Source organism: Lepidothrix coronata, unplaced genomic scaffold, assembly GCF_001604755.1.
Source record: "Lepidothrix coronata isolate B3197 unplaced genomic scaffold, Lepidothrix_coronata-1.0 Scaffold46, whole genome shotgun sequence".
Classification (NCBI taxonomy): domain Eukaryota; kingdom Metazoa; phylum Chordata; class Aves; order Passeriformes; family Pipridae; genus Lepidothrix; species Lepidothrix coronata.
The window spans coordinates 4,094,855-4,107,657 of NW_016690226.1; positions in this window are offsets into that span (position 1 = coordinate 4,094,855).

The following is a 12,803-nucleotide window of genomic DNA, read 5'->3' on the forward strand; positions in this document are numbered from 1 at the left end:
GCCAGAAGTTAATACAGGGTTATTCATCTTTGTATGTCAAATGTGGAATAAAAATACTGGAGCTACCTCTCTGCTGTCCCTAAAATTGTTCAGTCCCTCCACCACCCGACCAATGTCAACATCCTCCAACTGGGATTTAGCTACTATTTAGAGCCTTTTATTACTTCTAGACCCACAAAGTCTGCTAGTTTTGTTAACATTTGATATTATTAAAACAAAAACAAAAGCTTGAAGGAGGTGGAATTGTCTATCACAAATTAATTATGTGAATGTTTTTCAGGGGATTCAGACACATCCCTGGGGCTTGTCTAACCTGTGGACAGTTCTGTTAAATTCATAAACACTGTTTGTCTCCAACAGTGTATGATTCACCTGTGCTGTCAGTCTCCTCACTTGGACATTTCTATTGTATTTGACAGTGGAAAAAGACAATATTGATGTCTAACGAATGCAAAGAGCTGGAAGTGAAATAAATACATAGAAGAGGAGGCAAGTCTATTTAACCTTGTCATGACAGCTGACTGGGGAGAGGAAAAAGTTCAAAGTTAAGCAAGGCAGAGAAGAGGTCAGCATATTCCCCATCACAGTGGCAAAAAACCAGCATGCCTTACACAGAACCAGCACAGAACCAAATAAGAAAGTCCTCCTATGTAGAAACACACTCCAAATACCACAATCACTGATGGAGAGGAAATGGTGAGTGGGTGAGTGGAATACGGAAGGGCACATCTGGCGAATCAAACAGTAACTCTCCGTATCGAACGGACACAGATTTCAGACTCCAGCCTGCATTTTAGAGGCTCTCAGAAGCTTCTCTGACAATGTCAGACAGGCCTGCTTTTGTGCTTCTGTATCAGTCCCAGACAACTGTAGGCAGGTGGAGTATTAATTCTGTCACAGCTTCACAGTACCTTTCTTGAATTAATCCATATCTCCTAGAGAAGTGCTTGATCCCTGTTGTGAGTCATAATTTTCACCATCTTTGTGGAAGCCCAGTCTTCTAATATGAAGTACTCTCTCAAAGACAATAGGAATTATGCAATAATTACAGATTATGACCTGTGGTGAGCCAGGAACACCTTCCATGACTGAGGGCTTGGAGGTGGACAAAATCATGTATAATCTTTTGCAGACCAGAGCAGAGAAGAAGGGAACAGACAGCAGTGGAATGCACTTAAGAGAAATAGATACACACATGAAAGAAAAAGGCCTTGATATTTAAAATATTTATAGTCTAAAAAGGCATGAAAACTGATACTAGCCATTAACTAATAGACGTTCTGCCTTTGTGATGCAGCTTACATCCCTAACTAAAACCACATCTCTGCTCTGACTTTGTCTGAAGCCAGGTGCACAGATGATTAAATTTTGGTCCAGCTATAAGGAGAGTGTCTCCATCCTGTCCTCTCCTCTAAGCACACACCATCTGTATGATACTTATTCATCTCCTTTTGCTGGGCTGACATACTGAGCCCATATTCTTCCAGCATCAGTTGTCCTCATACTGTCAAGCTGTGCAAATGGAAGGGATCTAAGCCTTAAGGGAGTAACAGACTCTGGGAGTAGGCTTGTGCTGTATTAAGCCAGTATTAACTGCTCTGCTGTAACCTTGATGTTGTTCATATGTGTTTTCACAAAAGAGACTTGGGGCTCTCGCTATCCACCGTTGCCAGCATAACATACATCTGTGTTCACTGTATTTAAATGCTATGTTGTCATGAATGTCCTCTGTGTGAATCAGAAAAGGGAAGAGGCTGGCTTTGTATCTCAGAGCATATGGATTCCTTGTAATGAGTGGAGGGGAGATTGCTTAAAGCATTTTTATTTTATTTTCTGAACATAATTTTTGAGCCCCTGTTCCTGTGTCATAGGCCTGCTTGTAGCAGGAAATTATAAACCCAGACCCTGCCTTTTGAGGAAAGGGTAGGTGGAGAAAAAGACTTCAAATACATGTATGTTTTTCATAAAAAGATAAGACAGCTACTTTAAGTGCGCTGAACATACCGGAGAATAGAAACAGGCTCCAATTTTTTTTATTTTTTTTTTTTTTAAACTTTTGTTTGGTTCTTCCTCTGGTCTAAGCCATGGAGCCTAATCAGATCAAATACATGCAATATGTTTGACCCACATGCAAATGCTTTTCAGACCTGTACCCAATGCTGTCACCCAGATTTTCCACTCCAGCAGATGTCAAGCCATGGAAGATGCATTCAAACTTCCCTTTCAAGAAGTTCCTCCAAAGCAGGGTGCTATTGAATGACCTTACCCTTCATTCTTTCTTTGTTTCCTCCAAAATACAAAAAGATATTTTCTTCCTCATTTTTCACAGTGGTTTAGGAGCTGTTTCCGTGGAGAATGGTGCCTTGTTGATGTGACTCTGCCCTGTAGTTCTCAGAATTATTTCAGCGATGGCGGACTCGGGCTGCAGAGGGCATAGCCATATGGATTGAGGCCTTGAATGTGTACATCTTGGGAAGAGCAAGTAGAGAGAAGAGAAAACATTCTATAGACTCCACAGGTAAAGAGGCTGATGGTGGAAGTCCAGCTTCCCACCACTGTTTGTGGAATAGATCTTGCCGGGAAACAACAGCACCCCTTACCCCAGATCACCCACAGCTGATGTCTTGCAAGACACCAGAACAATGCACAAGAGCTGAGAAGGACTAGGATAAATCCGTGCTCTCTCTGCTTTACCAGCAGATCACCCACCAGTACAGCATCAGTTTCCATCTTGTAGTCTGACTCGAATTTATGGTGTGGTGGGTCTAGGACAGGCCAGACAGGCATGCAAAAATTTCTAGAGACAAGGAGAAAAAATTAAAATGTTGACATAGCAGGCAACTACATGACAATATACGGCAGTTACATTCTGTCAAGGGTCCTACACCATTATTTGTATAAATAGCATATCCTGTAGGACATTGTCCCTAGATAAAAATAGAAGTCTCAAGTAAAAACATCCAGAGAAGTGAATTGCTAAGGGTCAGCTAGAGGAGAGTATGGAAATCACAACCTATGCTTTGCAGCACTACCCAGCCACAAAGTCATTGCTTTCCTCAGCCATTTAAGCAAGCTTGTAAAGAAGAACAACTAAAACTATAAATATATATAATACATAAGAAACAAATATTTTTCTGCTTAGTCCACTTGGTTAGTTGTTTAGAAGACCGTTATAGATGTAAATGAAAAGTAGAAGAGCAGATCATAGAAGGGCTTCTTCCTGAAGTACCAAGTTCCATACCAAGATAGGTTTTTTGTGAGCTCTTACAGTAAATAGGGCAAAAAAGTTTCTACATCATGAACAATTGACATGTAAACATGTAAATGTAACAAATGTATTCAGTCTTTTTTTTGCGTTTTTTTTTTTTCAGTAGTGGTCAATAAGTTGGTGAAGTTGGTATAAGCTTATTAACTGTCTGCTCTGCCGTATGTAAAATATATCCCAAACTTGGGACATTAGGGACAAAAATGGATCTTGGTTTTATCTAAAATTTACCCAAGTGTCGTTCCTGGAGGCCACCCTCAATTCTGCGCTGAGAAAGGCTGCATATCCTCTTCTCTCCAGTATGGAGTTCGGTGGAAAATGTGTAAACACTGCAATTTAATTAAGAATAATGAAATACAATAATTTTATGGTGACATTATTAGTAAGATGATTTACTACACTTGAGAGTATAATGCTTTCACTGAGGAAAGAATTGGCCTTGCTGGAGGAAAAGTAAGCAGGAGAGCAATGCAGTAGCCAACAAGTAAGCAACATTTCCAACCAACATCCAAACTAACAGAGCAACAGCCAAACTTTAGGCTTTAAAAGCAACACAGCTGAAAAATCCATTGAACAGTTAAAAAGCCTTTGGAACAGAAGAAGGGAGAGAAGATGAATTTACAGGACTGTCAGTGGGTTCTATCTGCAAGCAGATGTATTGGTCTGCTAGGTTAAAACTTGTTTACTCTGAAAGTTTTTGTTTTAAAGAAATAATTTTTTCATCAGGACAACAGCTTGATTGCAAGATAATACTGCCCTTGCTTCTGGAAGGAGCAGGGCTGGAGGTGCTGCAGGGAATCTAGGCACAGCAAAGTTCTGGTGTCCCTCAGGCCAGCCTGAGGAATGCTTTCACAGGCACCAACACCTGCCCCAAACAGCTCCCTCACACAAATCTGGCTGAGGCTCCAGACTTCCATGAAAATGCTTTGAGAGAGGCTGTTTTTAAAGCTTCTGACATAGACCCTCCTGCCTGATAGGAGCCAGCAGAAACACACAAATGAAATCTGTGTAAATGGAGAAAGAATGCTACATTTGAAAAATACGGATTCCAACCTTGTTGTATGTATTGTTATATTATTTTCTGTATATACTTCTCGTTTTTACAGAAATTCAATACCAGAAAAAGCAAGGAGAATGCAAAGCTCACTATACTTCAGCTAGGAAAGCATCTTCTCCCACTACAGTAAAATAGAAGATAAGACTAGCACTAAAGAGCTGGAAAAAAGCTGGAAATTTAATTCACAGACAAATTAGCTTCATTGCATTTAATATTCCCAGTGAGGAAATGAGAAGAAATTTATTCTGTTCCTGCTTTCCACAAATTCACTAGAGGGAATGATATCCCCTAATTAAGGAAGACTGATTGCTTATTATTTTTCCCAAGCTTTCGTTTGCCCTAAAATAAAATGATGAGAAATAAATGGTGCATGTAAAAAAAAAAAAAATCAAAACCCCACTGAAAATGCTGCAGTCATTCAAATTTCTCATTGTAGTAGATACTACATTCTAGTAGGACAGCAGGCCAAATGGAGCGATTCATGCCCAGTTGCAATAGTGCAAATCTGTTCAAGAAAACAAACTAAACCTAAGGAATTCTTTCTGTTTTTTCAGGACTCACAATTTTGGATAGTATGAAAGTACATATATTTGACAGTCTTTTTTTTTTTGTGCATAAAACCTATGCATAAATATGAAGAAAACAGGAAGATCTGGATGAAGAAGGAGATGGATGGTAAAGTAGAAAGGAGCCTAGGACTGGAACTGCTTGGTGCCATGGTGTCATGATAGACGAAATTGAACTAGAAATGCATGCTACAGAGCAGAACTGATTGTAATGCAAGCTTAAAAAGAAGTGTGATTGTGCCTAAAGAGCTATAAACTTAAAATATTTGTCAATATTTAAGGAACAAGATGTGAATGAATACCTGGCTTTGCAGCTCATGTTTATAAAGAATGTTCATATTTCCATTTATTTAAAAATGCAGAATAGAGGAGTTTGAAAGTCCATTTAGAGAGAATGTTCTCTAAATGGATAGGTACTGAGACAGCTCAGTGCCTTCTACTGCATACTTAGACTATGAAGGAACTCTGAAGAAATCTGAAGGCAAGGGGGCCTTTGAGTGGTCAGTCTAGGGTGTACACCATAGCTACATTCAGGCCACGTGTTACAAAGAATGCAATAGTCATCCTCTACCTCATCTACACATTATCAAAGGGCTATTGACACAGTAGTGACAGTCTTTGATACCATTTCCTACAGCATTCTCCTGGAGAAACTGGCTGTCTATGGCCTGGACAGGTGTCCTCTTTGCTGGGTTAAAAACTGTCTCTATGGCCAGGCACAGAGAGTGGTGGTGAGTGGAGTTAAATCCAACTCACAGCTGGTCACCAGTGGGATTCCCCAGGGCTCAGTTTTAGTGCCTGTCCTGTTTAATATCTTGATCTATGATCTGCACAAGGAAATCAAATGCATCCTCAGTTGGTTTGCAGGCAATACTAAGTCTGGTGGGAGTGTTGATCTGCTGGAATGTAGGAAGGCTCTTCAGACGGATCTGGATAGGCTGGATCAACAGGCTGAGGACCTTGTTGAGGTTCAACAAGGCAAAGTATCAGGTCCTGAACTTGGGTCACACCAAACCCTGTGTTTCTACAGGCTTGGGTAAGAGTGGCTGGAAAGCTGCCTGGTGAAAAAGGACCTGTGGGTGCTGGTCAACAGTGGCTGAACATGAGCCACCAGTATGCCCAGGGAGTGGAGAGAGCCAATAGCATCCTGGCCTGTATCAAAAATAGTGTGACCAGCAGGACCAGGATAGTGATTGTCCCTCTCTCCTTGGCACTCATGAGGCCGCTCCTCAAATCCTGTGTTCAGTGTTGGGCCCCTCACTACAAGGAAAACATTCAGGTGCTGGAGTATGCCTGGAGAAGGGCAGTGGAGCTGGTAAAGAGTCTGGAGCACAAGTCTTATCAGGAGTGTCTGAGGGAGCTGGGGGTGTTTAGCCTGCAGAAAAGGAGACTTGTGGAGACCTTATCACTCTCTACAATTGTCTGAAAGGAGGCTGTAGCCAGATGGGGATCGGTCTTTCCTCTCAGGTAACCAGCAGTAAGATAAGAAGAAATGGCCTCCAGTTGCACCAGAGGAGGTTTAGATTGGATCTTAGAAAAGATTTCTTCATGGAAAGGGTTGTCAAGCCCTGGAACAGGCTTGTGTTGATGATTCCTGAACTAGGGAATGGTTGAGTCACCAGCCCTGGAGGTATTTCAAAAATGTGTAGATGTGGCATTTAGGGGCATGGTTTAGTTGTGGACTTGGCAGTGTCAGGTTTACTGTTGGACATGATGATGTTAGAGGTCTTTTCAACCAAAACAATTCTATGATTCTATGTAAGAAAGAGGTACATGAGAATTGTTCTGCTTTTGATCAAGTATATTTGTAACTGCAGCACAGATCCTTGTGCAGCTACTCTGTAGACATCTGTCTGTTCTGAAAATCTTTATCGCTACTCTTTATTTCCTTTATTCCAATTAATTCTTTTTCAGGACTTTTCCTTCTTATACTTTGGCTGTTTAGCATACTTTGCAGGCTTTGGTGAGGGACTTTTCAAGGCAGATTCTGTATACAGGGCCATCTTCAGCCATCTGCTGCTGATCCTTTCAGAGACATTCAAGGAAGGCTCTCAGAAAAGACTTCTCTTTACACAAGAATTTTGACTCGTTTGCAGTATATCCTATTTCTTCACATATCAAAGAATTCTGTACTGAACGCTAATGACTTGTCAAGAATTTGCCCTGTCCCACATGCACACCCAGGTCTTCTGGAGCGGCTCACATTTCTAGGCTTAAAAAATAGTATGAAGCGTAAGAACTGTGTTTCCCTGGATGTCCCCCAGAACCTGTTTTCCATACTGGCTTCATGTATGTCACCGTTGAGTCTTCAGGTCACAAGGAGGTTTCAAGTGGAAGGTTGTACACTATGGTTAGTAATTCAGTGTTTCCATCTTTGATTTCTGCTAGGTATCATCTGACTCTAGCAATTTGTTCATTTTCACTTTGTCTGTTTGAAACATAATCTCATCCACAATTACTTTGATTTCAGACATATCTTCTGCATTTTACCCCCATTGGAAAACTTTCCACATTTCTTCCCAGTGAAAAGCAAAGCAGAATGGCTTCATTGTCTTTGATGCTTGCCTTATCATTCGTTGGCCATGCAGAGTCCCTAGCAAGCTTTTTTCTCCTGACATTTTTGATGAAGTACCAGTTTTGATTTCTTTAGCTAGCTGTCCTCAGACTCCTTTAGGATTTTTGCTCTTAATCTGCCTGACTATACTATTCATTTCATTTTATTGGTTTGGATACAATAGACATCTTTTTGAAAATTGCCTTCTTACTGCTAATAAACTTACTTATTTGGCTGCTTATATGTGCTGGCCTCCTTTAATCCATTCTCCAGCCTTTCTCAATAGGTCATACGCAGCAGTGTTATGCTTCTAGTCTGGTGTTCTTCAGCAGTTTCCAGGCTGCTTGTTAAGAGTTTTCTTTGCTGACCTTTCTAGTTTCTTTTTAACAAGTTTCCTCATTTCTGCATGGCTTTTCTTGAAGCGCAGGACAATGGCACTGGCATATTTGGCCTGCGGTGCTCCTCTAGAGCTGGTGAAGCTGAATTCTCTGTGGTCACTGTCACAGAGTAGAGCTTCCACTGGAAGGACTAGAGCCACAGAGCCAAGGACTGCCTTTGCTCCTGTGGGCTCTAACCAGCTGCTCCATGGAATAATTGCTGACAGAGCCAAAAAATGTCATCTCTGTTTCATCTTCTGGCATGACATTTGTCAGTCTACAGGAGGGCAGTTGATGTCTCCCGTTGCTGTTTTCCTGCCTCTCTAATTTCTTTCAGTGCATTGAATTCAAGGCATTTTGCTATCCTGGGTTAGTAACATTGTCATAGCTGTATTCTTCCTATCTAGACCTGGAATTTCAACCTGTACTGACTTTATGTTACTTGTTGAGATGATGAACTTGTAAATTTGATTTCATGATGAGCACTGCTCTTCCTCTGACACAGTTTGTTTTTACTGTGTAATTTATATCCTGCGTTTAGTGTCCCTTTGATGGTCTTCTTTGCCCCATGTTTCCAATACAAATGGTTTATCAGTGTCTGCATTTTGGATCAGACATTCTGGTTCCCTTTCTCATTTTTTAGATTTCGAATATTGTGTAGATCTGAGTTTACCATTACTTTGGTTCTTTTATTGGCATCCGGTATAAAATCCATTATGTTTGTTTCCCTTTCCCTGCTGGATTACTTGTACCTTCTGTATTGCACTTTCCTTCAGGATTCAGAACTTTCCCATTTTTTTTATCATAAGGTTTCTCATGTTGGGCTTTTCCACGTCTATCAGCTTTACCCAACTACCTGGATTTTCCAGCCTCTTGGGGAATATTGTAATTTCAAAATGACTGCCCAGGGCCTTTGTTTTGCTAAAAATGTCTGAGAATGTTTTCAATTTGCTTCAAGACCAAGCAATATCATGAAAGAGATATATTGGATGTTTTCAAATCAGCTGGACTTGATGAAATTCCTGCTAGGATACTGGGAGGATTGTCTGAAGCAATGCCAGAACCATTAGCTGCTATCTTTGAGGAACCAGGGGGTACAGAGATAAATGTGTTGCCTCTCACAATTTTTTCAATAATGAGGGGGCAGGGTAAGTAATCTTTGAGTCTCCAGAGGTCAACTACAAGGTCAGTGGCAACCAGTATGGATTTATTAAGAACAAATTATACCAAACCAATCTAGTATGCTTCCATGATGAGACTTGTGGCTAGGGAAGAACAACAGAAAAATGTTTCTTTAGTGAAGCTTTGAACATTGTCTCATATGAGCTCTTCAGAAGCAAACTAAGAAAATATTGGCTCTTAACTTGGAAGTATATGTTGATTGAGATTGCTATTGTTAATTTTTTCATCAGTCAGGTAGATTACATGATAGAGAATGTATTTGGAGGGTTTGAAGTTACTTTAAATGATCTTGATGAACTGGAGAAATATTCTGGAAAAGCTAGGATGCAGTTTTGTGAGGAAAACAACATCTGCCTTTAGCTTTCAATCATCAGCTGTGCAGCTAGAGAGCAGCATTGCAGGGAGGAATCTGGAGGCTGCAGTGTCTCCCAAGCTGAAAGCTTCACGCAGTGCTGCTGCGAGACAGAGAAACCCCTCCGTGGAAAGTTGCCACATATCACTGCACAAACAGGGTCGTGCTGCCTCAAGTCAGCTGCTTCCCTGCTCTTGGACTTAGTGTCAGCCAGAGGACCCAGCCTCTGTAGTGGGTCAGCCTTGGGCTGGTCAGGATCAGGGCAAGCTCTGATCACATACTGCTTTCATGAGAGGACTGAAGCTCTACTGGGAGTCTAGATATTAGTAATAGACAAGCCAACTTTCAAAGTACCAGCAGAGTTTTACTTTTCTGAAGGCATCAGTTCTGGGATTTTGGAGACCTAGGCTCAGCTTCAGCACTAATTCAGTCTCAAGGCTAAAAGGAACCCCTCAGTTGTAGTTTTGAGACCACGTTCTCATTCACACTGAGATTCGTGAAAATCTCCTTTATTTTCTGCCCTTCCACCACCACAAAATCTCAAGGCTGAGGTGGATCTTTCATGACAGAGATTGTTCTTGACACTGTTGTTCAAAGGCCTCCGTTATATCATATTATTTTCTCTGTCTCTGTTTCTCCGAGGTGGCTTCCTGGATGTATTAGGGTATCTCTCTCATGTATTTGGGATGGAGTCTTTTTATGACATCTACTTCCTTTCAAAATTTTTACCAAATTTAAGAGTTCTTTGATAAGTGGTTGATTTCTGAGGTTTGAGACTTCTATTACCCTTAACCTGACTCTTGTCCAAGTTGAAAAAGAGATGAGGCTACTTATTTGTTTGGAAGAGATGAACAAATGCATTTGTCTCCTTTCTTAATCTCGGGATGGAAAGGTTCATCTGAAGAAATAAGTAAGGAACATACTGCTGAGTAATGAACACAAAAATACTATTCTACCATCACAGCTGAATAAACAGGAATATTGACATATTCTTTTTCCTTTGTTCCAGATAAGGGCAGGAGAGGACTCAGCTGGAAGATCATGTCCAATTCCTGGTGCTTTAATTAAGGGAGTATGTTGAACAGCTGGAGAGTCAGAGGAGAGAACTAGGGATGACCAAAAGTCTAGAAAACATGGTTCATGATGAAAATAATTTGCATAACTTGATTTAGAAAAGAGACAATAGAGGGGGTGGCCCATCAATGATATTTAAATATTTTAAAGATAGACATAAGGAGTACAGTAGTGAATTTTTCTGTTCCCACTATGGATGGGTAATAGCCGTAATTACAGGAAAGGATATCCAAGTGAAACATCTGTAAATTTTCCTTGTGTAGTCAGTCAATTAAATGGGTTTCTTTGGAGGATGTGGTACCTCCATGAGTGGAGACAGGCACAATTGTAGCTGATTCTGAATTCAGGAACAGGACTGGAGTACATAGCTTTACCTCTTAGCCCTACTTTCTATTCTTGTATGACTGTTATTCAATGACAGATAAAGACTTAGTTCTCGATGATTCCAAAATGGTGGTCAGAGAGCAGCATCATTCCCATTGCAAATGGAAGTTACCAGGACTTTTCCCAGCTTGTAAAATGGAAGTGGGACATCAAGCACAAAGTAGTCTTTGACTCAGACAGGTGCAGGTTGCTGGTACCTTGTTTCTGTTTTTATTGTGCTCTGTGGACTTGAGTGAGCTACTTCTTTCACTACCAGCACCATGGTATTTCAAGAACACGGCAAAGAAGGAAGGCTAGACATCTACACAAGCCTAGCTGGCCTAGTAGGCCAAGTAAGGTGATGGACAAAATAAACTGTAGCTAAACCTACATAAGGGTATATTATGGTTAATGTCATATCCAGCTGCCTCCAACTTCCTAGCTTTAAGAGGGGCAGCTGCCCATGGAAATCAAGGGGCAAACTCAAAGCTGAGTCATGCCTGAGCTCCTCTGCTGGTCCACGTTCTGTGAGCTCAGTGTCTTTGGAGGCAACTTTGGCAGCAGCTGATGAGAACCAAAGGGTGTTCTGGGAAACACAGGTGCTGCAGACCTTTATCCCCAACTCTTTTCTTACTCACCTCACACCTTTACTCCTATTTTGCAGACATATTGCAGTTCTTTGCCTGACAGCAGTCTTAGATATGTACCTGAGATGAGTAGTGCTGTACATTTTCATACTGAGAATGTACAGTCATAGTCTTTCCTCCTTCAGCATTTCCCAGCAGTAATTCAATGACTCTGCATCTGGTCTATGAAATCTCTATTTCTATGGTTTTGTGCTCAGCCTGTGACCCCACTTGTGCACTCCCTCCCTGCTACCTGCAGACCATCACTCCTCACATGACTGATAAGTGGGTCTTCTACATCAAGATCACTGACGTGATCTTTACTTCCAGCCTATTGGCTCGATTCCAGAATTGCTGGTGTCAGATTCTACAGCTCCAGGTTTTTTCTGAAGAGGAGTAGCCAGGTAAAAAGACTACATTATCTCTCTTCAGTGCCACATAGCACTCCAGATCTTCCTTATCTGAAGAGATGGAATGGAACAGACTTACGCAGTAGGACCCAGAAGCATGCTCCTGGTTTCTTCTGTTTTTCTGGGAGAGAGAAAGGAGGAATAAAGGAAAAGGGTAAGGATGACATGAAAGAAAGGATACTACAAAAAATTCAGATGATTGAGAAAATCTAGAGATGCAGGAAGGTTTAGACTGATAGGTGGCAGGGTACATTGTGCTCTACCTATGAGCTGCCATGTCCAAGGAGGCTAAGACAGATGTGCTGTGGGAGAGAGGTAGACTCCAGTACATCAAAACTGTTGTCAGCTCAAAGATTCTGCTGCACCTTGGGTTGGGATCAAGTTGGAGATCGAGCCTGTAACGTGGAAAGTCTACTGTGCTTAATTCTCTTCACCTTATGAGAGGACAGAAGGGATCTCTACACCTTGCAGGAGAAAATGATCATTGTTCTTCTAACCTAAACCCTCTAGAGGATGAAGAAGAGATTCCACATACAGGGCTGCAGTAGTAGGGTGAGGGATTAGGACCCCATGAGGCACAGTTTTCCGAATACATCAGGCAATCCAAGTCCACTAGCTCTTGCAGGGCCCAGAAAAAAAAGAATAGTCCTGAACTGGCGCTGTGCATAATAACAAAGTCATCTCTATTTAATAGACAAGGGGGCAGAACACAGAGTTTAGGACTGCTGGTAATCTCAAGAACCACTCTGAATGCTCACAGACTGGAAGAGTGCTGACATAGCACTACTGGCAATTAACTGGCTGTGGATTACCACCCTCAGTGTTTCTTTCCCAACCCAATCTGCTTTTGCATCCTGTGATTTCACTGTGCCCTGTTGTCACTGGTTTAGCAGATCTTTGCTCCGTGTTCTCTGATACATGTAGTCAAACCTGGTGTGCTTCAGGCCTCTTCTCTCATGCTGGTACAGCTGTCGAAC